Raw genomic sequence first — 25532 nt, 5'->3', positions numbered from 1 at the left:
CCCTGAACCCCCTCCCCCTTGGCAACCACCAATCTGTTCTCTATGTCCATGATTCTGTTTCTGTTTCATAGATAGGTTCATTTGTGTCATATTTTAGATTCCACATATAAGTGATATCATATGGTATTTGCCTTTCTTCTTCTGACTTACTTCACTTAGTATGATAATCTCTAGTTTCATCCATGTTGCTGCAAATGGCATTATTTCATACTTTTATGGCTGAGTAGTATTCCATAGTATGTATGTACCACATCTTCTTTATCCATTCATCTGTTGATGGACATTTAGGTTTCCATGTCTTGGCTATTGTGAATAGTGCTGCTATGAACATAGGGGTGCATGTATCTTTTTGAATTATAGTTTTGTCTGGATATATGCCCAGGAGTAGGATTGCTAGATCACACTGTAATTCTATTTTTCATTTTCTGAGGAACCTCCATACTGTTTTCTGCAGTGACTGTTACTGCAGTGACTGCAACAATTTACATTCCGACCAACAGTGTAGGAGGGTTCCATTTTCTCCACACCCTCTCCAGCATTTGTTATTTGTAGACTTTTTAATGATGGCCATTCTGACTGGTGTGAGGTGGTACTTTATTGTAGTTTTTGATTTGCATTTCTCTAACAGCAATGTTGAGCATCTTTTCATGTGCCTATTGGCCATCTGTATTTCTTCTTTGGAGAAATGTCTATTTAGGTCTTCTGCCCATTTTTCAATTGGGTTTTTTTGTTGTTGTTGAGTGGTATGAGATGTTTGTATATTTTGGAAACTAAGCCCTTGTTGGTTGCATTGTTTGCAAATATTTTTCTCCCATTCTGTAGGTTGTCTTTTTGTTTTGTTGATGGTTTCCTTTGCTGTGCACAAGCTTGTAAGTTTGATTAGATCCCATTTGTTTATTTTTATTTCTAATCCCTTGGGAGACTGACCTAAGAGAGCATTGGTACAATTTATGTCAAAGAATTTTTTTTTTAAACATCTTTATTGGAGTATAATTGCTTTATAATGGTGTGTTAGTTTCTGCTGTATGACAGAGTGAATCAGCTATACATATACATGTATCCCCACATCTCCTCTCTCTTGTGTCTCCCTCCCACCCTCCCTATCCCACTCCTCTAGGTGGTCACAAAGCACCAAGCTTATCTCTCTGTGCTATGTGGCTGCTTCCCACTAGCTATCTATTTTACATTTGGTAGTATGCATTAGTCCATGCCACTCTCTCACTTCGTCCCAGCTTACTCTTCCCCCTCCCTGTGTCCTCAAGTCCATTCTCTACATTCAAAGAATGTTCTGCCTATGATATCTTCTAGGAGTTTTACGGTGTCACGTCTTATGTCTAAGTCTTTAAGCCATTATGAGTTTATTTTTGTGTATGGTGAGGGTGTGTTCTAACTTCCTTAATTTACATGTGGCTGTAGAGACACCATTTGCTAATGGGTTTTTCTAATTATAAGTTGCATTTTTTAACACCCCATATCAGTCAGTAAGCCAACATTCCACATCCTCCCAGACATGTGTAGACAAAGTCACTGTGCCCAACATCACTTTTAATTCATGTTATAAAACCCAAGAAAATATAACTTTTAAAACCTTAGAACATTGATAGGCTTTACAGCTAAATTAAAAACAGAATGAGAGGTTGACCTGTTTTCTCAGTATTTCTAGTGTTTTCAGAAACACTATATTTAATCACAAGCACAAAACCAGTTGCCAAAGTTTAAAGATAGACAAGATTTAAAATGAGCTCTCCCTTGAAACTGTAACTTCAATATAAAATTGAGGGTTTCCCCTCCTCAGCCAGGCAACTTCATAAGGATAATTTATTCATCTCTAGGAGAAAAATAAATTAATAAGCTTAATGTATACTGTAATGTTATTTCTAGAGAAAGAGTAGATGGTTAAAGAAAATGCATACAAGCTCATTATTTGATATTTTCAATAAAATTGTGATTCAGATAGGGAATACATTTTTAATGTTGCCTTTTCAATGTATTGAGGTTTTTTTTTTAAAGACAGAAAATCTTTCCGAAATTAGATTTTCTTTTAATTCTCCAGGATACTTAAGAAACAAGAGAACAACTTGCTTTCGATAAGAACTTTCTTTTAAATGTGACAGAGAGAGACCCAATTTTCCCAGCTAACTGGATTAGAGTAATTCTAAATAATTTAGCCTCCATTTACAGTTTGGGCAAATTCATTATATGTGAACTCCCAGCAAGTACTCTCCTTAAACTCTTTTTGATCAATTAATGAGCACTTTTAAGTAGGAAATGTACAAAATCTCCATAGACTATTGCTCCAAGTAGTTTTCCTCATATTTTTATTCATGTCTTTATGCTAAGAAAGGGAACTAAAATTTGTTGAGGTCTAGAATATGCACTCAAGAGTAAATCAGTTTCTTACTAGAAATAAGCATCTCACCAAAATGGAAACTTGTTTAAATTTTATTGAAGTATAAGTTGATTTACAATGTTGTGTTAATTTCTGCTGTATAACTAAAATGGAACCTTCTTGAAGGTAGGAATTTTGTTATTCACCACTATAACCCCAGTTCCTAGAACAGAACCTGGGACACAGGCAGGTTCAATCAAAATGTATCTCTGTCTGCCTAGCACGTACCAGAAGATTATTAAATACTTTAATACATTATTTAATACATTAATATCCATAAAAATATGAAAAAAGCTCTAGACAAGGTAAACGAAATTATATACATATACAAAGATGCTAATATTACACTTGATTCCAGGTTTTCACCACCTTCAAAATGATGTCTTGGTTTATTTTTTTAAAATTGGTTTCTGACAATAAGCCAATCACAGGTCATTCTTTTATACAAGTAAATCATTCTCTTCAGCAGAAAATGACTATTATCATTTCAATCAGATGAAAAACTGATTATCAAAGAAAGAATAGGTAACTTTCCCCAAATCTCTCAACTGTTAAGTGATGTTAACTTATTCAAACCAAGGCCTTATAAGCTCCCAAGCATAGTACTGTGACATCTGGGTCATATAAACCAAATGTAAATTCAACTGGATCTCAAAGACACATTTCATTGATCCTTCTCTCCGTGCCCACCTTGGCTCCAGACTCTCTGATTGCCTCTTCATGTGACAATAATTCTCCAATATCATTTTAAAGAGGGAGAACAGAATGGTAATTCAGCACAGTTGACTTCATTTTAAAATTACTGATAGCTTAGTAATTTCTTTCAGATTCACAACTTAGTGTTGTTATGTAAATGTTGAAGATTTTTGTCAAATTGGGAAATCCTATATGGTAGAGTACAAAAAGTGATCATAAATTCTTTTCAGCAACACCCACAACGAGTGGTGTCTATTTTCGCACTCCTTGAACCTGGGCTGGACTTGTGATTTTCTTTGATTAATAGAATATAGCAGCAGTAACACTGAGTTATTATCCCAGGCCTCAAGAATCCTTGCTTATGCTCACTCTGTGAATGTGAACAAACCTTGGTGCTTTATAGAGGATGCAATACCTTGTAGGGAGAAGAAAAAGCGTTGGCCACCTCAACTGAGATCTTAGACTTATGATCTACACCACAGAGAGCAAGATGAGCCATCTCACAAAGGCCCAGGCTAAGTTGCCAACCACAGAACAGTGATTTTTTGTTTTAAGGCAGTAAGTTTTGGGAGGTTTGTTATGCGGTATTAAATAAATGATACCTTCTCTTCTAAAGTTTCTTTTGTCTATGGTTATTACAGATATAATCAATACTTGTAGAACCACTACAGATTTGCCCTACAGAAGTTCTGACAAATTCTCTTTCACACAATTTCCACCAGAAAAATGCAAAATACATCTGATGAATTTACGCACTGTATTGTTAACTATATTCCTGACAGGTGAGAATATTGATAGGAACCAAATCCTCCAATTACAGTTTTACACATCTGATGATTAGAAAAATTTTCTACAGACTGGTTTCTGGCTCCATATATTTTAAATCTTGTTTTGTTCCACTGCACACATACTTTAGATATTGGGTACCTTAAGCATATTCATAACAGTTTGGCCACATACCTGTGAATCATAGCATCAATCAAGTTGGCAGAGTGGGCAAGAGGTGTATTTCTGGAAGTTATTCTTATGCCAGAATGAGGAAATAGTAACTTAAATATATGGGAAGTAATGGTGTGGATCACATAAATATATTCCATTACACTAAAACAAAACATATTCTCCACTCAAGTTTCCTTCAAACAACATCTGGGGTCATTCTAAAACCATCCAAAAGTAGGAGAAGTGTAATGGAAGAGACGTAAGAGTGGAAAAAGACAGCAAACTTAACTGATTGCTGTTATATATCTTGCACAAATTTTACAAAAGTATATGGCAGTGTGAACAGACTGCATTCACTGGAATGATCTTCATCATGGAAGGGACCCTAAAGATTAAGTTTCCTTAGCTTCAAGGTAGATCCACCTCTGATCTTCCCCCTCTTCCTGGCTTCCTCCTCCTCTCAGTCTCACAAGTAGCAGCAAATCTTTCTCCCTATATTTAAGCCCCTTTGGAATATTACTTTTCTAACCTAAGCACTTTTCCAATTTATGGTCACATCCATACTGTTTTTACCTTCTACTTGCCTCACACTCCAGAACTTAAATTTCATGGCAGTGTAAGCTACCAGAAAAAATAATGGCTTGAGTGTGATAACGGTGACTGACAATTTCATCTCCAAACTATTTATCAGTTCACACTCCATGTATCGGGATTCACGAGAACATGACACCTCTTGTCAGTAAAACAAAAGGAACTTGTGACAGCATTTCAATTGAATTTCTCACCTGGCACTCACCACATTAGCACTCAGTTAAAATAACTCCATTCATTATTTCAAAAAACACACAAAAATGGATGCTCTAGACAAGGTAAATGAAATTATATACACATACCAAAAAGCTAATACTGCACCTGATTCCAGGTTTTCACCACCTTCAAAATAACCTGTCTTGTTTATTATAACTTTTTTTATTTGTTTCTGACAATAAGCCAATCACAGATCATTCTTTTATACAAGTAAATCATTCTTTTCAGCAGAAAATGACTAGCGTGCAGAACAGTCAGCAAAACATGTCAATCTCAAAGTTCAAACTAAACTGTCTCTCAGTTACTTTTAAATCTCTGCGAAAGTGTCAGTCCAAAACTCTAAGTAAACCTTCAACTGGCTTGATTGCCACCTTCATAAAATATGCAGCTCAAATTTCTGATGGTTTGGGTAACTTCCCAAAAGTTGTCTGAGGAGTAGGCCATCCCTGTTCTCCAAAGTTTCCTTTGTTTCTGTTCCCAAGAACACTTCTTAGCCTTCAGGAGACAGCGGAGCATGGTGGTCAAGGTCATGGGCCAGACTAGGGTGCGTTTGCCTCAAAGCTCTGCCATTACTGGTGGTGGGATTTAGGCAAGTTGCTCAAATCCTCTGAGCCTCAGTTTTCTAGTTTATTAACTACAGATAATAACACTATGTTCTTTATAGAGTAGTTGTGTGGATTAAATGAGCTGGCATAATACATAACTTAGCATGTTGACTCGCAAGAAAGAATAATCACTTCTCATTATGTTTCCCATTTATATTTTCTCATTATAATCATCATTTTGATCTGAGAAAGAGCACTGGAAAAGGGAACAGTGAAAATGGAAAAATAATTCTACCTGCCCTTCTAGGATTGATCCCAGCTTCCTATTTCAACCACCTGCACTGAGTCACTCCAAGGCAAGTTTTCTATTGCTCTTCCCTTGGGTACCACTTTAGTTCTAAAGACGTGGCTTCTGTCTCTGCAGTTCATCACATATATCTTCTGCCACATATATTTTCTTTATATATATGTTCTTCTAAAAGAATAAGTACAAAGGCAAAAAATAAATTTAGTCTGTCAAGCTGTATTGAAAATGCTAAATCAATTTTTAGGAAAGGAAAATACTGAGAAAAACTTCCAAAATAGAGATTTGAAAATAGTTTTCATTTTTTAAAAAGTGCTGGTAAAGCCTTAATGAACCTGAATAATGTCCTCCAAACACCAGGCAACTTCATCATCATCAAACATTTATTGAGTGCCTACTCAATTCCAAACACTGCGTTGGATCCTGGAAATACAATGAGGTAAATTACAAGGCACCTGCCCCAAAGCAGCACCTGCCCCAGTTGAGGACACAGGGCCAAACCTTGAAAAGATACACTATAAAGTCTAGAACGTACTTTATACTTTCAACAAGAAAAAATCAACAAGGCAGACAAAAAGTGCCTCAGCAGATGAGACGAAAGGCAATACCAGGGCCATCAGTAAAATTTTTACACAGCAAGTATAATTTAGACTTGCTCTTCACTAAAACATGAGGACCTGAGACCTTGAAATTTTGAATTAGGCACAGTGACCACTTCAAAGGCTGACATCAAAATAATGGTCCTGCTGGCCTCTCTGAGGAATTCTCCGTTTTATTCACTCCTGCTGTCCCCCAAAGCCCAACTCAACCCATTGTTGATCTGGATGATCAGACTCTGGTCTCTGAATTAGATCAGTGTACTGTTTATAGAGGTCAAGGTCACACACTGTGTGAAGTCTTACCCTTCCAGTTCTCTTCCTCTTAAGATGTTACGATGGTAATAAGGGAAGAAAAATGATGGCTAACTCTTCCCTCCATTTTTGTCTGTCTGGACTCTCTGACCTGATGAAGTAAGGCTAAGCTTAGGGCCTGTTCTCCCCAAGGGAAAGCTTGGTCCTCTCTCTCTCTTCTCTCCTTTCTCTTTCTTTTTCTCTTCATCTGTTCTTTCTCTTCCACAAGGCAGCTAAACCAAGAGGGCCCAGGCAGGGCACATTAAGACATTGGGACAGACTCTCTGTCTTCAGCTGTCCTTATGTCTCACACCTTGGCACTGGTGAGTGAATTTTCACCACATGAGATAGTAAGATCCAAATGTGAAATGGATATTGTGGTAGAAATGGTCAGAACAAGACTTTCGGCCTTCTTTGCTTCCACACCACTGAAGCCATTCCAGTAGATACAAATGAGGGAACTTTTGTGGAACTCTGGTTGACTCCCACTGGCTCTGCTTTGAGTTTGGGAAAGAAGTCCCAGAAGTCATTCCAATGTGATGTCACTATGCTCTGCTGGTCAATGTATCCTGCACACACGCTTTCTTTGAGGCATTCTCAAGGAAGAATGACCAAGACAGGGAAGGGTTTGGATACTCCTGAGTCCTCTTGCCAAATGCCATCCAAGTATCATATTGACATCAACGTTAACAGCATCCATTCCTTTATTCTGAATAGCTCTGCCTAGAAGGCATAAGAACAAGTAAATAAGAATATTATATTCTGTCATGAATGTGTCCTCCATTTGACTTTTCAAAACATGAGTGAACAGTTGGAGAGCAGAGTTGAACTCCTCTTATACCTGACAGTAGGAGCACGGGAACCCGAGAGACAGACATCCTTTTATTTTCCATGATTACGTGTTGACCAGTCAAACAGAAATTTCTTCATCTTCAATTTTAGAAACAAAAATAGGCAGATTCACATGACAGATCATACTCACTTTACTAGAAAAGCTAAAAGCTGGGGGTGGGGGTGAGGGGTGGGGAATAGTCTAGTTGTTTTTTCTAGTCAGGTGCATCCAGGGCAGAGAAAAGCAAAGTGGAAGGGAGTGGGTAGGCTGGTGGCAACAGGTCCAGTCCTGCTCTCTCTTAGCTGGCCCTGCGGGTAGTTTCTGAACCTAATTTTGGCTGTCTTCACAGCAATCCTTAGAATATGAGGAATTTAACATCTCTTGTTCTCAGTTTTTGGCCTTAACTGAAAATCCGAGACAACAGGAAAAAATCTCACTTAACAACCTATTAAATTTGTATACTCGCTCCAAATTCTCTAAAATGTCAGCAAAAATAGCAATATATAAGATAAACTCTGGAAATGCCAAAATAATCAATGAAATATCATAATCATTAAAGTTTTCTTCACAGTTGGAAAATTATCAAACCTCTTTGCTTCAAGCAGTTCTGATTTTATTCTCAAAGGCCTCTATTAAAAAATATGTATATACAATATATTTATAGATGTGTATCACAGTCAGAGGATGTGCCAGATAGAGATGCCTACCCAGAGAAATGATAATATTCACAAGTCAGTTACTGAGTTTCCCTTTAAACCCTTTGGGCTGGCTATTTGTCATCTGGCGTCATTCCCAGCCTTCTGGAATCTCCTCTGAATCACAGGATGGCTGGGAGACTGTAAACTACATCTCACAGATTTCCTTTCCAGCTGCTTTCTAGTGAGATTCTGCCAATGAAAGGCACTGTTGGGGGACTCAAAGGCAAGAGGGAAAGAGAAATCTGTGTCGGTTTTTTTCTGCATCAGCAAGAGGGGCAGGGGTAAGTGCAGGCTCTGGGGTCCTGCTCACGCAGGACCATTCCACAGCAGCGGCACAGGTGGTGCCCCGTCAGCCTCAGCAGTCCAACGCTTCTGGCTCCAGCTCCAGGAGCAGAAGCTGCCGCCGCTGCAGCAGGAGACCGCGGGCTCCTGGGTTCCTGCAGCCTCAGTGGGGATATGGGCTCCTTGCTGCCTGCAAAGGGCAGTGACAGGTGCAGCGGCAGCCAAGCAACAGCAGAAGCTCAACAGGGCTCCTCAGCACAGCGATCCTGGGCTCTGGGTAACCCCGCTTCCTCTGCTGCTCCTCCAGCCAGACAGGTGGTAGGCGGGTAACCTCACCGTCCCCTCTGCACTCTTTCAGTCTTTGCAATTTCAAAACCAATTCCTTATATGTTTCCCTCGTTTTCCTGAAGGAACACTTAATAATACGCCTTCTCTATCTCTTTTAGTACTAACGAATCAAGGGAAAACAACAAAGATATATATATAGTTAATTTTCATATAGTATCTGCACATTTGATAAATGCTGTAAAACTGTACAATTTAAAAATAACTTAGAGGGCAGAATTAGTAGATCTCTGAAGTGAAAAACGTTAAAGTTACAGAATTCAGGTTAAACTTGATGGATTAAACACATACATTCAATCCTGAATACCACTAAAATAAGAGTAAATGAAAAAACAATGTACAGAATCACAAGGACAAAGAAAATGGAACAGGGACTGAGACAGGAGGGACAGTAGACAAGAGATAAAAACATAATTTTGTAAGATGGAAAGGACATGGACTAGTGAAATCTGATTAGCGGAGCTCAGAAAGCTGAAGCAAAGGATTCAAGTAGCAAATCATCAGAAAGGTCAGGAATATATTTTAAAAAAATCAGAAATCCAAGTAGCTTAAGACTTAAAAATTGTAACAAATCAACAGAAATCAACAAAGCTATGCTTTCTAAATTTTTTAGGGAAGTTATTTATAACCTAAAACTCTATCCTCGGCTATATTTCAATCAAATGCAAAGGTAGTATTAAAATATCCTCAGCATGTAAGATCTTCAAAAATTTTACCTTATATGCAGCCTTTGTTAAAAAAAAAAAATCCTAGAAAATGTGCTCCATCAAGACAAAGAAATAGACCAAGTAATGGGAAGACATGAAATCCGAGAAACAAGGAATTCAATACAGGGGAAAAGGAAAAAAAGAAAGAAAGAAAGAAAGAAAATGCCCAGCAGTGACAGCCCAGAATGTCAGTTAGGGTCTTTGGCCTAGAGTGCAATGACTCCAGATTTGTAAGGAGGATAGTGGATTCCAGGAAAAAAAAAAAAAAAAAAAGAGAGAGAGAGTGGAAGGGGAGAGGGAGGGAGGCATAAACTTTACTGAAAGCTGTTTTATAGTTCTTTGAGAAGGTCTGGGGCTAAAACAGTCATAGCGACCTAGATGACAAACCAAATGATGGAACAAAAACTTGTGAAAAGGAGAGAAGGAATGTAATCAAAGTACAATACAAATTTAAATTTTAAGTATTAATGTATCAGAAAAGCATGATATAACTATAGTGGGAGAATAGGAGGAGAAACAGGTATATGCATTGAAATTAGGGTTGAGGAGGCAGTGTAAAAGAGATAATCCTAAACTTCTATAGAAGGAAGCTAATAGATACTGTCAAAAATTAAAAACAAAAATAAACAGAACTAGCAATAAAGTATGGTACTAGAAATTGGGAGGCAAATACCAGATTAAACAGCTAAAAGAGATTGAAAAAGTTTGCCTGAAGAAAATGAGAAGGGGACAGGGGTTTGCTTATATTTATTTGTTTGTTTTTAGGCTTGTAGTACTGTTTGGCTTTTAAATTTAAGGATAAGTATTACTTTGAGAATAATAATTAAATTTTTAAGAAGTAAATAAACGATAAGGAGTTTGGGTAATTTCATATATCTGCAGTACTCTAATCAATAATAAATTGGAACATATGAAAATCAATCTACATTTTCTTTAATGAAATTAAACATTAACTGTTTAATATATTCCTTGCAATCTTTATGCACTAATATACTTTACGATTTCGATAATATGCAAAGATAAACTTTAGCCCAAATCAGGTAAAACTATACATTTTGAATTGAGTGGACATCAATTTATTTTGGTTACTAAGGTATTCTGTTAGTATCAAATTCATTCAATACTACATAATGAATCATCCTAAAACAGAGTGACTTAAAGGAATGGTGATAATTTTATTATCATCTTAGTTCTGGGGTTCTTGCTCGGTGTCTTTCATGCAGTCATATTCAGATGACTAGGGTGGCTGAAGCTCGAGTAATCGCAAAGGCTTTCTCACATACACATGTGGCAGTTGATGCTGTTGTCCGGGACCTCAAATGAGGCTGTCAGCTGAAATATTTACCTATTCACAGCCATTCCATGTGTTCTGGCTTCGTCACAGCATAGCAGTTGGGTTTTAAGAGTGAGCATCCTAAGTGGACAGGCAGAAGCTTTACCACCTTTTATGGCCCAGCCTCAGAATCACATAGCATTATTCCCCCACCCCCCCCCCCATCACAATTCCCCTAAACTCCAAAGGAAGGGAAAATAGATCACCACCCCCCCAATCACAATTCCCCTAAACTCCAAAGGAAGGGAAAATAGATCACCACTTCTCAATGGCAGGAGTGTCAATGTCACATTGTAAGAAGAGCATATGGGACAGAGAATGTTTTGCAGCTATTTTGGAATATACAATCCACCAGAGGTCTCTTTGTTCCAATACAGACAAATCTACATTAACATAATGTTAAATAAAAAACAACTATCTTTAAAAGGAGACATGCTTAGGCCCGCAGATTTCAAACTGGGATATGCGTGCTTTAGGAAAAATAATTTTAAGGAAATAATTTCCGGATCCTATGCTTCACATGTACTCTTTCCAAAATTTGATTGCCTGAGAATATTCATGCCAGTTGTTTGCAAAAAGAGAGGTGAGCCTATCACTCATTTTACCTTCTTACTATGGTACATTGAACCTGAGGGCAAAAATCTCCAGATTTTCAAATAGGACAATTCAAAATATTAGTGTTGGTGTTGAGAAAGTAAATGACTAATAACTGAATCATAAAATCTGGAATTGGTTTCAATTCTTTGCCTTTAACAAAACTGAAGGAAGACCTAATTAAAATGACAGCTGGTAGATCATTAAAAATAATTTTTGATGATAGATAACTATGTTATTTTGGCATATAACTTGGAAGGAGTTCAAATGTTTGAGAGACATTGCTAAAACAAAACTCCATTCTCATCTACTTATTTATGGGAATATGTTTTCTCAGATCTTACATCCATAAAATCAAAAATAGAATAGATTGTTACTGAGATTTGTCTCATCCTAACATGTAATTTGAATCCACTCACACATGTTTATTTATTGAACAAAAAATAACCCTACTATCTGAATAATGGACACATTTCTAATAATTTTTATCTTTATGTTTATTCTCTAAAGGTACAATTATTTATGCTGTTTAGGTTAACTTTGTATTAAAAAGTGTGATGAAAATCCAATTCAGAAGAAATTTTAACCCTTGGAGTCTGTCACAAATTTTTTAATTACTTTTCAATGTACATATATATCTTTACGGCAGGGAAAAGTGATCACTAAAAGACTTTCAGGCAGAAAGAATATATTAAAATAGGATAAAATTTTGGAAAAGTGATATGGAAATAGAATTTCAGAGAGAAAAAAATAAATGAAGAACTTCTGACTATTAAAATGAGTTTGTTCAAGTATTTTTATACGGATTATGGTGGGAATCAAAATGGATACATTTCAAAGAATGATGAAATTTTTATGTCGATGTTCACAATTTTCTGTAAACTATATATTTTAGAAATATTTAGACTTACGATGAGAAATTTTTGAGGTCAACAAAAGTTTCTGAGAAGGGATATTATAAGTTTTCAAAATTTACTTAAGACTGCTGATTTAGAATCATCCAAAAAATATGAAATATGGTCCTAATTTAACAGCAAGTATTTTACATAAGAGTTATTTTTGTTTTTAGCTAAAAGAAGGAGCCTCTGAACATTTTCATATCCTGTTCAACTAAAGCTGTTTTTAATTGTACATTATGTATGTAACTGTGAGGCAATTCAGTAGAACAGTAAAAGAAGAAATTCTTGTTTTATTAAACCTGGCAGAAGATGGATATGGTTTAATTTTTTTATTATGCCTAAGACTAATTATTTAGAGCTGAGATTTCTGGTTTTACTTAGAATTTTTTTACATACATGAAGGAACATATCTAGAATTAAAAATCTACACTGTTATATTTTTGAGGAATATAGGTCAGAAATATAGAATATGGTAGAATATGGTCAGAATATGGTAGAAATATAGAAACAAATGCTTGTCCATTTCTTTTGAAGATTATTGGTGATATGTACTGAATGTAGGATCTGGAAATCCAGATATGTACTCCTGGCTCCCTTTTCAGCGCCTCAGTGCCCACAAATAGTAAGTTTCACGTAATCTTAATGATATTAGAATCCCAAGGCTCATCATGGTGCCTGACACAGTACAGATGCTCAATGTCTCTTTGTTGAATTATTGAATGAATGAAAAAACTGGGATTCATTCATTTATGAGTTGGTCAGTAAGCCTTTTCCACTTTTAGAAATTTTCTATTAAAGTGAAAATTTACATTTGAGTTATATCATCTGAACAGTGGTTCCCAAAAGTCAGCCCATAGTCTGACTGCATCAATGTCACCTGGAGTGTGTTATAAATTTAACTTCCTGTACTCTCACCCCATATTACTAAATTACATACTTGAGGGGGTAAGGTCCAGGAATCGTTTTTAATGGGCTCCCCAGTTGACTGTCATACAAGAATAGACAGGAAGCTGGAGAACAGGAAGCTGGAGAATCGATTTTGGAAACAAGAAGAAACAGGGCAGATTCATTCAGAAAATAAGAAAGCAGGAAATTCAGGCAGAGTCTCAAGGGAAAAAATAGTTTGGTCAGGGTACCATTGCTGGAAATAAAACAGTGCCAAACATTTGTCACTCTGCTCAAGATTCAAATTCAAGGAAGAGAATGACTACGGGTTTACCATGGGTCATGTTGGTATCCCGTTTAGGGTGGGGTCAGGGGCATGATTAATAGTTCTGCTAGAGTGCATCTGATGGAGAAGAGACTTTTTCACAAACATAAATCAAAATGCTGCTAGAAATCAGAAAATTTGTCTAGGAAGCCCCAAAAAAGTTAAAAGTCTGTACACAATGGAATGGGGTGACTTATTATAAAGTAGCACATACCCTGTCAACAGAGAACCAAACACTAGACTGTCACTCAACCTGAACACTATGGAAAGGATCTCTGTATCAGGAGCAGTTAAATAACCTTGATGTTTTTCCCCCATTCTGAGTCTGTGGCTCTGTATTACTAACTGAATTCCCAAATTTTCCAGTTCAGTTTTTAAAAATTAGACAAACATTGTTTAGAATCCTTTGGAAAAACTAAACAATTGACTGCATTTAACTTTTTTGCTGTTACATGTTTAATGACAGAATACGTGGTAAAGTCTATTGTAGGGAGGAATAACCTATAACCATCTGCTCAGCTCTTGGCCCTTTTAGCCAGCTTGATCCTTTTCACTCATCATGTGCCCACTGTTCCATAAAGAAAAACCTCAGTCATCTTATCCCCTAGCAATGCTAAATGAGGAAATTGTCAAGGAACCACCTGTTCATTCCCAAATGGCTTTTGCTTTTTTCCTGATTTTTTGGCTAAAAAAATTCTGACTCTGCAAATCTAACGTCTTTTCTTTCCTCTGACTTCTACAGATTTAAAGTTGATATTTGCCAATCCCTTTGGCTCACAGCATTCTCATAGTCCTGAGTAAGAATTGCCTACTCCTTGTCATCCTGAAACCTAATTAATAAATCCCTTTCTCCAACTTCTTTCATGTTGTCTGGGTCATTCACCAATTCCCATAGAAGCAGGTAAGTTTAACTATGTTCATAAATCTGGTTGGATATGGAGATGCTCACTGGTTAACATCCAAATAATTAAATAACTGTAACCCCCCATCATTTTTCAAGAATTTAAATGTATATGAGTTCAGTTTTTCTGACTCATGTCATTATTCTTTCAGTGATAGAATGGACATGGTACACTGCTCTGTGAAGAATACCTCATTACCTTTCCCAGTTCTCTGAATTTCATAGTGTTGACTAAAAATATCTTTTCACGAGAAGAGCCTAGAAGAACAGCACTCAAGAGAGTTGTGTTTTCCATCACATTGATCTCAGTCAGTAGACTCCACTGCATGATTGAGCTGCATGCTGCTAATAAATCAACAAACATTACATCTGTTCTCACCTGCATTTCAGTCTTTTGTCTGTGTGCTGAGTGATATTTAATGTTAAACGATGAGAGGAGTTGCCTTTTCTTTCTTTGTTTTGTTTTGGATTATTTTCTTTAATACATTTACCAATGACCAATCTCTTCAAAAATCCAAACATACTGATGATCTATGTAACATATCCAGGAAAATAGTTTTATTTCTCTTAATAAAAATATTACCTATGCAGTGACTCAATTCTTAGACTATGAAAACCAACTTTTTGACAATATGATCAGGATGTGCTTCACAGCTTTTATCAGTGCCACAAAAAAGTCAAATGTAAAATAGGCCTATAATAAAATTTCACTGGCTATTCACTGAATTCTATTCACGCAGGGTGGTGATACTGGCTACAGCAAATGAAAAAAACATAAAAGGTAAATCTTATGCCATAAGTTAACTCCTGAATATACTTTGGTTCCAGGTACTAAATTAACCTGATAATTATGAGAATTGTTGTTGGTGTCTAATGCTAAAATGTATGTACTCAATATACAGATAAATTCTCACCTGGCAAGAATATAGTTCCTGATTAACAGATGAGGGATAACAGGAAATTCTATAGCTAGATGTAAAAGGTGATGATGGCAGAAGCACTGCAAAAGGACATTGTATTATTCAGGGTTCTCCAGAGAAACTGAACCAACTGTCGACTGAAAAAAAAATGCACAACGTGAGAGTTGTGAGTTAAGTTTTATTTGAGGCAAAGTGAGGACTATAGGCCGGGTGACAGCGTTTTAGATAGCTCTGAGGAACTGCTCCAAAGGAGCAGGGGGGAAGGTCAGTATATATGTGATTTTGGTGAAGGGGGATACATGCAATCAAGCACACAGTTTGGCAGAAAGTTGCTGCTAGTCTTGTGAAGGTTACTGCTAGTCACGAGGAGCAGATGTCTCCATTAATGATTTTAGTGCTTTTCCAGATGTGAGGAGATACAAGAATTTGGGCTCATAAAATCTTCTCCTGAAATATCTAACTACCTGAAGGCCTGTTCTGTCAGCTTTCCCTAGACCACAGAGTGCCTCATCCGATCTCTACCCTGAACTCCTTTCAGGGTGTGTTGAAGGTCAGTGGCTGCAGCAGCTAGTGACTTAATCCTTGTCAAGGCAGATGGCAAGTGTCAATTTTTAGTTGGCACAATAAAAGAATGAGATGTATCATAAGGAACAGGCTCACATGATTATAGAGGTTAAGTCATACCATCTGCAGCCTACACACAGGAGACCCAGGAAAGCGGTTGGTATAAATTCCATTCTGAGTCTAAAGGCCTGAGAACCAGGAGTGATGATGATCTAAGTTTCAAAGGGCAGGAGAAGACTGATGTCTCAGCTTTAAGTCTGGCAGAGAGAGAGAATTCGCCATTTCTCCATCATTTTGTTCTACTGAGACCCTCAATAGGCTGGATGACGCCCACCCACAGTAGGGGAGGGCGCTCTGCTTTAGTCAGTCCACCAATTTGAATCTAGCATTAGAAGATCTGATTTGAAGGCCTGACTATATCACTATTCATGTCCTTGAGCCTACGTTTCTTCCTCTGAAAAATGAAAGTAGTAACACCTCACTCACAGTGTGATGGAGTAAGCCAATGGATATAAAATAGATGTAAATGTACCTTGTAAATTTTAAAGTGGTTTAGAAATATAAGGTACTATTACTGCTGTTTGTTGTTAGTGCCACACAGGAAGCTATCAAGGCCAGGAAAGTACAAATTTAAGACAAAACCTTTGTCGGGAATTCCCTGGTGGTCCAGTGGTTAGGACTCCGTGCTTTCATTGCTGAGGGCCCGGGTTCAGTTCCTGGTCAGGGAACTAAGATCTCACAAACCGTATAGTGTGGCAGAAAAAAACAAAAAAACAAAACAAAAAAACAAAACCAAAAACAAACAACATTTGTCAAAGTGATTTCATTGGAGGAAACAATATAAACAAGCTTAATGAGCTGTCTTATGCTTTTGGACACATTTGTAGGTAAAATATTACCAAAAAGTATTAAATGAAAGCGTCTACTAAAGAGGTTATGCTAAAACAGACATAAATCCATTCAATAAGAATTGATATAGATAGGCAAAACCAGCAATGCCTGAACTGTTATCCAAGCAAACTGTCTCAAAAATTAAAATAAGCAATTGGAATTACTATCTCAATACCAGGACAAGTGAATGTAATGGGAGTGCTTGTCCTAGAGCATCTAAATGTTCTTTGCCATATCCCTGTAAATACCTGGTTAAACGAATAATTTATTTCAAAAATGGAATAAGCCATTCCTTATGTCAGTGATAGAAAAGACGTCTAGAGAAAAAGAAAGAATAGTGATGGAAATGAGCACACAGACTAGCTCCTACTTTAAAAGCTGTGTAGACTTAGGCTTCCCAGAAGTCCCAGACCTGTCATTCTCCTAGCTACTATCACTCCTTACACCAAAGCTGTCAGGTTTGAATAACAGAAAATCTTCTGTTGCTTTCTCTGGTTACTGAGTTCACTGAGAGAGACACAATTTAACTGTTCCACCTTAGTCTTGGTTCTTTCTTCCCTGACAGATCCACCTTCTACTGAGAATGATCTTCCACAGCATTGAGAAAGGAGAGTTGGAGAAAAAGAATATAAGAAATTTGAACTAAGGGTCTGGTAAAATAGTTAAATGATAAAATTTAAGGAAAAACAATTTCTCCGAATGAGAGTTTTCTCCCAAGTCTTCTTAAGTTGGTTAAGACTCTACCAGTCTATCAGTCACTTAAGCTAAGAATTTGCTCTTCTATCACCTTTGCTTCCTTTATCCCCACAAGTTATTAATTGCCAAATCTTATTATTTATAGGCACAGACTGTGGGAGTAATATCTCTTGTCTCTTCCTTTTTAGCCCCTTTTAACATTCTAGTTTGTTTCCACATTATTTTCATGAAATCATTACAATAGCATCCCAACTGGCCTCCCTCCTCAAATTTTTCTCACACTCTAATCTATGCAACACTACCTGATGTATCTCCCCTATTCACACCATTTTCCAAACCAAAATCCTTCAGTGGCTCAACATGGCATACAAAATTAAGTCCAAATTTCCTAGGCTAAAAATTAAAAGTCTGAAAATTCCAAGTGTTGGAGAGCTTGTAAAGCAATAGGAACTCTCAGATACTGCTGGTGGACATGTATAGATAGGACTATTTTGGAAAGCTGATTCCCAGAATCTATTAAAACTGAATATGTGCATATCCTGTAACCCCCAAATTCTACACAAACAGTCATTTTGATACATAAGTTGTGGTGTGAATATTCTTACACTGGAATACTTATAAAACAATGAAAATAAACTACAGATACGTTCAACCGCATGTATAATCTCATCAACAGTACTGAGTGAAAGAACTTAGACACAAAATAAATACTATCTAATGACATTTCTATGGAATTCAAAAACAGGCAGCATTAACCTACGGTGGTAGAAGTCAGTGGTGTTTCCTTCAGGGAGAAAGAAAGGTGCAGTGTTTGAGAAGAGGCATGAGTGGGGTAATGTGTTGGTAATGTTCTATTTTTGAGATCTGGGTAGTGGTTTCTCTGATGTGTTTACTTTGTAGTAATCCACTGAGCTGTATACTTATGTTTTGTGCATTCCTTTGTACATTTAAAAAAAAATATAAGTTCTTAGCTCGGCTCTTAAGGTTGACCACAATCTTCTCCCTACCTGTTTCTCCAATATCTCTCTCTCGCCTCACTAAATGTTAAGCTTCAAATATGTCTTAGTCATTTCAGGCCACTATACAAATTATCATAGACTGGATGGCTTAAGTAACATTTATTTCTCCCAGTATGGAGGCTGGGAAGTGCCTTCAGATTCAGTGTCTGGTGAGGGCCCACTTCCCGGTTTGCAGATGGCCATCTTCTTACTGTTGTCTTCAAGTGATGGAAAGCAGAGAAAGGATCAAGTTCTTTCAAGTCTCTTCTTAAAAGAATGCTAATCCCTTAAAAAGACGTCACCCACATGACACTATTACCTCCCAAAGGCCCCATCTCTTAATACCATCTCACTGGCGGTTAGGGTTTCAACATATAAATCTGAGACGAGGGAGGGAACAAATATGTAGTCCATGACAAACTCTACTGATTTATTCACTCATCCCAGAAAAGGTTCTATCTTTTTTCCGTGACCAGGGATTGAACTTGGGGCCACGGCAGTGAAAACACCAAGTCCTAACCACTGGACCGCCAGGGAAGTCCCCAGCTTCTGTTATTTTTTAACCTTGTTTTTTTGCTCATGCCATTTCTCACTGAGAATCATCTCCCACATCTCTTCATATCAAAATTCTATCTGCATTGGCATAAAAACAGACACACAGAACACATAGATCAAATGAAACAGAATAGAAACTCAGAAATAAATCCACGCATATTTGGTTAATTTATAACAAAGAAGCCAAGAATATACAATGCAGAAAGGATGGTCTCATCAATAATTGGTGCTGGGAAAACCACACAGCCACAGGCAAAAGAATGAGACTATACCACTATCTCACACCACACACAAAAATCAACTCAAAATGTATTAAAGACTTGAGACCATAAAACTTACTTACTTAAAAACTTTAGCTTACTTTCAGTAAGACCTGAAACCATAAAACATCTAGAAGAACACAGGGGATATGATTTTTAACAATGGTCTTGGCAATGATTTTTTTTGGATTTAGTACCAAAAACAAAGGCAACAAAATCAAAAATAAACAAGTGGGACTACATAAAACTAAAGACTTCTGCACAGCAAAGGAAACCATAAACGAAATTGAAAGGCAACCTATGGAACGGGAGAAAATATCTGCAAATCATATATCTGATAAGAGGTTAACATCCAAAATATATAAAGAATTCACAGAACTCAATAGCAAAAGCCCAACCTGATTTATAAATAGGCAGAGGAACTGAGTAGACTTTTTTCCAAAGAAGACATACAACTGGACAACAGGTATATGAAAAGGTGCTCAACATCACTAATCATCAGGGAAATGCAAATCAAAACCACAATGAGATATCACCTTATACCTGTTAGAATGGCTACTATCAAAAAGACAATGGATGACAAGTGTTGGAAAGGATGTGGAGAAAAGGGAACCCTTGTGCACTGTTGGTGAAAATGTAAATTAGTGTGGCCCCCTAAGGAAAACAATATGGAGGTTCCTCAAAAATTAAAAATAAAACTATCTTATAATCCAGCAATTTCACTTCTGGGTATATGTCTGAAGGGAAAGAAATCATTATCTTAAAAAGATATCTAGGGACTTCCTTGGTGGCACAATGGTTAAGAATCCACCTGCCAATGCAGGGGACACGGGTTTGAGCCCTGGTCCGGGAAGATCCCACATGCCGCGGACAGCAACTAAGCCCATGCACCACAACTACTGAGCCTGAGTTCTAGAGCCCGCGAGAGCCACAACTACTGAGGCCACATGCTGCAACTACTGGAGCCATGTGCCTAGAGCCCATGCTCCACAATAAGAGAAGCCACAGCAATGAGAAGCCCACGCACCATAACGAAGAATAGCCCCCGCTGGCCACAACTAGGGAAAGCCCGTAAGCAGCAACGAAGACCCAACACAGCCATAAATAAATAAATTAATTAATTAATTAATTTAAAAAAGATATCTGCACCCCCATGTTGATTGCAACATTATTTACAGTAGCCAAGACATGGTAACTACCTAAGTATCCATCAACAGATGAACAGATAAAGAAAGTGCAAAACAATGGAATATTATTCAGCCATGAAAAGGAAATTCTTCCCTTTGCAACATGGACGGACCTTCAGGGCATTATGCTAAGTGAGAGAGGTCAGACAGAGAAAGACAAATACTGCATTATCTAACGTATATGTGGAATCTAATGTGTGGAGGTTTTGCCCACATCATCAAGCAATTCTCAGACACCAGCTAGGTGTTCTACAATTCAACTTAATTCTGACACTGTCTACCCAAAGATAGTATTAGATTCCACAAGTTAAGGGATCAATCCCACAAGACTGTCCTCGACTTCAGGTGCCAATCACAAACCCAGGTCATTACCTAGGTTTCTGATTAACTGGCTATACATCACAGGTTCCCATGACCCCCTTCTTGGGTCCCATTAATTTGCTAGAACAGATCACAGAACTCGGGGAACTAGTCTGCTTGCTAGATTGCAGTTTATTACAAAAGATATTAAAGGATACAAATCAGCAGCCTCATGAAGAAGTACATAGGGTGAAGCCCTTAACAAAGGAGTCTCTGTCCTAGTGGGGTTTGAGGCCTGACTTAGTAGTATGTAGAAGCATTTTGGTTCACCAACCTGGAAGTTCTCCAAATCTCCTCCTTTTAGTTTTAAGGAGGATTCACTATATAGGCATGATTGATTGAATCACTGGCCATTAGTGATTGATTCAACCTCCAGCCCCTCCCCAGAAATCAGGGGGTTGGACTGAAAGTTTCAACCCTCCATTTAAGGTTGGTACCCACAGTAACTACCCCAACCCACATTTTTAGGGGATATCCAGAAGTCACCTCATTAATATAAACTCAGCTGTGATTGAAAGAGGCTTGTTATGGGTAACAAGACACTCATTTCACCTTTATGGCTCCGAAGTGTTTTCAGGAACTGAGGGCAAGAGACCAAATATTATAATAAAAGATGTACCCATTGCTCTTATCACTCAAGAAATTCCAAGGGTTTTGAGAACTGTGAGCCAGGAAGCATAGACGAAGACCAAATATATACAAGAAATACATCTGAGTGACCAATTATATATTTCTTATGAATCACAATATTGCACAGCCCAAGACAAAATTGTGTTGTGAAACCAGAAGTTGTTTCTTCCCCAACTTTCTTCCATTTCTCATGTCTTCCTCCACTCTCACCCCTGCCCATACTGTCTCCTTCCTCTTTTCCCTTCCTTCTCAGAGATCAATACTGACATAGAACAGGATGTAGATAGATAGATAGGTAGATAGATAGATAGATAAAGATAGATAGACTCAACATTTAGTATAAGAAATTGGTTCATGCTATTATGATGGCTGACAAGTCCCAAGATCTATAGTTGGCAAGCTGGAGACCCAGGAGAGCCAGTGGTGCAGTTCAAGCCCCAAAGCTGGTAGGCTTAAGACTCCATAAGAGCCAGTGTTTCATCCAAAGATAGGAAGAGACTGATGTTCCAGTTCATCAGTCAGGCAGGAGGAGTTTCCTCTTACTCATGGGAGGGTCTTCCCTTTTTTCTATTCAGGCCTTCAATTGACTGGATGAGACTCACCCACATAAGGCAGGGCAATCTGCTTTACTCAGTCTACCGATTCAAATGTTAATTTCATCCAAAAACACCTTCACAAACATACTCAGAATAATGTTTGACCAAACATTTGAGCACCCCATGGTCCAGATCAGTTGATACATAAAATGAGCCATCACAACTGTCTTCCCAGCTTTTCCCTCTTATTTCTGGAAAAAAGTACTATATTGTTCCTTTAGAAAATTTATTCATCTTCACTGTCAAATGTATAGATTGTATGGGATTGAACATTTTTACCTCCAACTCTAAAAGAGAACCCTAAAATTATCCAGATATTCTATCCACTTGACCACAGTGCTTGCTTGGTACAGAGATAGACAAGAGTTAATAGAGTTATTGGGCTGATAATAACAATCATTATTGTTTGTTATATTATTATTACCCCACTTGTTGTATTATTATTATTACCCCATTTGTTGTATTATTATACAACAAATATTACCCCACTTAACCATCACAACACCCCATTGGGACATATGCTCCCAAAAAGAAGAGAAAGCTTTGAGAGAAAACAGAAGCTTTGACTCTTTAACTGGATTTAGTAATGTAAAGATCTGACAACTGGAACTGCCCTCTCCATTATGCTCATAAGGAAAGTCAGCCTGAGAATAGAAGCAACCCAGAAGGGGCTCTTGGTGATATGAGCACTGAATCAAGTTGCACATGAAGCCAGGCTCACCTGTGGACTTTTCAGTTGCATGCGTCAGTAAATTCCCTGTTTTTATTTAAGCCAGTTTGAGTTGGGTTACTGTCACTTGGAACAACAAAATTCATAACTGATGTAGAAACTGATACCAAAAGTAGGGTGTTGTAAGAGACAAACCCTAGAATGTGGAAGTGACTGAATCCATGTAAGTACAAAGTAGGAAACTGAGAATCCCTAGTGGACTAAGTAAATAGGATCAGGGATGTGCATGTAACCCAAGCCTAGCTACTGACATGTTAGGAAATATTAGCTGGGGCTTCTGGGAAAAAGAAGCATTGACTCTTCAAATATATTTGATGGTACTGAAATATGTGAGCCACAGAAAGGGAGCCTGGATGAGACAGAGACAATCTAAAGGATGCACAGCCTGAAGACTGATCCTGGTAATAATTTTTGAACCCTGAGTCAAAGTGTATTAGTCTGGGTCCAGTTAGGAGACAAAAACCATATAGAAAGATAAACATGGAAAGTTTAATATTAAAAATTATTAAACTATACTAAGTGAGTAACTATAACACATAGGCAAATTTTATATGGTACCCTAGGGCTGAGGAAGAATACCCAAGGAAGGATAAAACTTGGGAGGGGGCCTCATCCCCAAGGCTGGGGTTCAGACCTTCTAGAAGAAAGCATAGTTTGTTACACTGGATAACTCAGAAATGAACTGGGTTTCCCAGACTGGAGCTGTTCTGCAGTTGCTGGGCAATTAGGAAGCAACTCTGTGGAGTGCAGGTAAGGAGCAGGTAATCTGCAATGGTAAAGGACAGAAACCTTCTGGGCACAGTCAAAGCAAGCAAGGCTTACAGAGGGAGCAGTGGCTGGCTTGATGGAAATCCTCTAGGGCGCTGGCAGTTTGCACAAGAACTTACAAAGGGAAATGGGGCACTGATTCAGACAGGAAGGCTTTAGAGTGCTAATTTCTATGTCAAGTGCACAGCAATTAGGTTATTGCCAGGCCAAGGCATGAAAGGTTACCAAAGGACCATGTTCTGGGCACATGACTGGGACAGAGATTCACCTTATACCCACACTGCTAGCCCACTAGGCGTCAGCCAGACAAGGTAGGAGAGCACCTTCCTCCTGCAAGGTCCCTCCAGTGCCCTCTACTGAGAATGCTTAACACAGGTCTCACTTTAAAGGAGAAAAACACTAAAAGAAACTGAAAGGTGAATTTGAAGCCGAGAGGCAATAATTTGATAAGTGGCACACAGGTCATGAGAGCCAATAAATTCCATTTTTGTTTTAGACATTTTCTATTGTATTTTCTGAATATTGCAACTGAAAGACTGCTGACTGATGTAAGACCCAGTCCTCATACCATCTATAGCTAAGTTGAGTTTTTCATTGAACATTGTATTCTTTCCTGACAGCCTTTCTGCCACCATTTCCTATCCAAAATCTTTCTGCCCAGGTGTCGTTTTTTTAGTTAGAATCCTACTTTTGTCACTGACATACATGGTAGCCTATCAATAACATTTTTATTTTAATAAGAGCATTCAAGAAAATGAGGGTTTTAAAAGAGAAGGATGATGGAGTTTTTAGGTACCTTGACAAGTTGATAAAAAAATACTTTAGGGACACTGGTACTTCGGGTTCTTCTCCGATAATTACACTATTATCTATAATATAGTCAGAATTTTCCAGTCTTTCAATTCTGTCTGGTCCTTCTAGAATTCTACAGTGGTAACAAAACATGACCTAATACGGAATGACTTATTTTCGGTATGAAAGAAAAGAAACCTAAGTAAGCAACCATAATGGTCATAGACTATTTAGGTAAAAAGACAATTGCTTTTTATGCTTTTTTAAAAAGAATAAACAGAACTGCCAGGGAATAGAATTAAGAAAGCAAAAATTTTACTCAGTACTCTTAGTGATTAAAATACTTATTTTATGGAGGACTCCAAGGGATCTATAAAAGTCCTTAATTGGACAATACTGCCCCTTTGAAAAGCTGGATTTTAAAATTCAGGTATATATATATATATATATATATATATATATATATATATATGCGTATGTATACACTTTTTTAGTAAACATCAGTAATTTTTCCTGAACTCCTTAGTAGTCCTGTATATATAATGGTAAAGCTGGTCATTTTTATTTCTTGATAAGTGTTTCTTAGTCCTAGGGCTTTATAACCACGAAGTTTAGTATTAAAAAGTTTTAGTTCAGGGCTTCCCTGGTGGCACAGTGGTTGAGAATCTGCCTGCCAGTGCAGGGGACACGGGTTCGAGCCCTGGTCTGGGAGGATCCCACATGCCGTGGAGCAACTGGGCCCGTGAGCCACAATTACTGAGCCTGCGCGTCTGGAGCCTGTGCTCCGCAACAAGAGAGGCCGCGATAATGAGAGGCCCGCGCACCGCGATGAAGAGTGGCCCCCACTTGCCGCAACTAGAGAAAGCCCTTGCACAGAAACGAAGACCCAACACAGCCATAAATAAATAAATAAATAAATAAATAAATAAATAAATAAATAATTAAAACAAAAAAAAGTTTTAGTTCACCTCAAATACTTTCTGTGCTATTTGGAAAAAGTATCTAGGGGGAAATTCACATAAGAAGAGTAAACCCAATTTAACAGAAAACATGGAAAATTGTTGACGAAGTGTTTTATGTGTGCGTGTGGTTGGCCCAGAGGAAGCATCGGACTGGCTCTGGGAGTGGGAGGCAGAGTGAAAAGATGCAGTGTCTCCTCCTCTGTCTGCTTGTGTTGGATAAATGGATCATTTTATTGTCAGGTTGGTTGAGAC

General features: G+C 37.7%; 1 long non-coding RNA gene across 1 annotated transcript in view; it reads right to left on the bottom strand.

The window, feature by feature from the left end:
- Window positions 1-2460: 2460 nt before the first annotated feature.
- Window positions 2461-25532, bottom strand: part of LOC137762339 (uncharacterized) — a 46836-nt gene continuing 23764 nt past the window's right edge. The window contains exon 4 of the long non-coding RNA XR_011073538.1: window positions 2461-7293. This is a non-coding gene — a long non-coding RNA (uncharacterized lncRNA). The remainder of the gene's footprint in view (window positions 7294-25532) is intronic.

Source organism: Eschrichtius robustus, chromosome 3 (assembly GCF_028021215.1).
Source record: "Eschrichtius robustus isolate mEscRob2 chromosome 3, mEscRob2.pri, whole genome shotgun sequence".
NCBI lineage: Eukaryota > Metazoa > Chordata > Mammalia > Artiodactyla > Eschrichtiidae > Eschrichtius > Eschrichtius robustus.
This window is presented reverse-complemented; position numbering and strand designations above follow the sequence as displayed.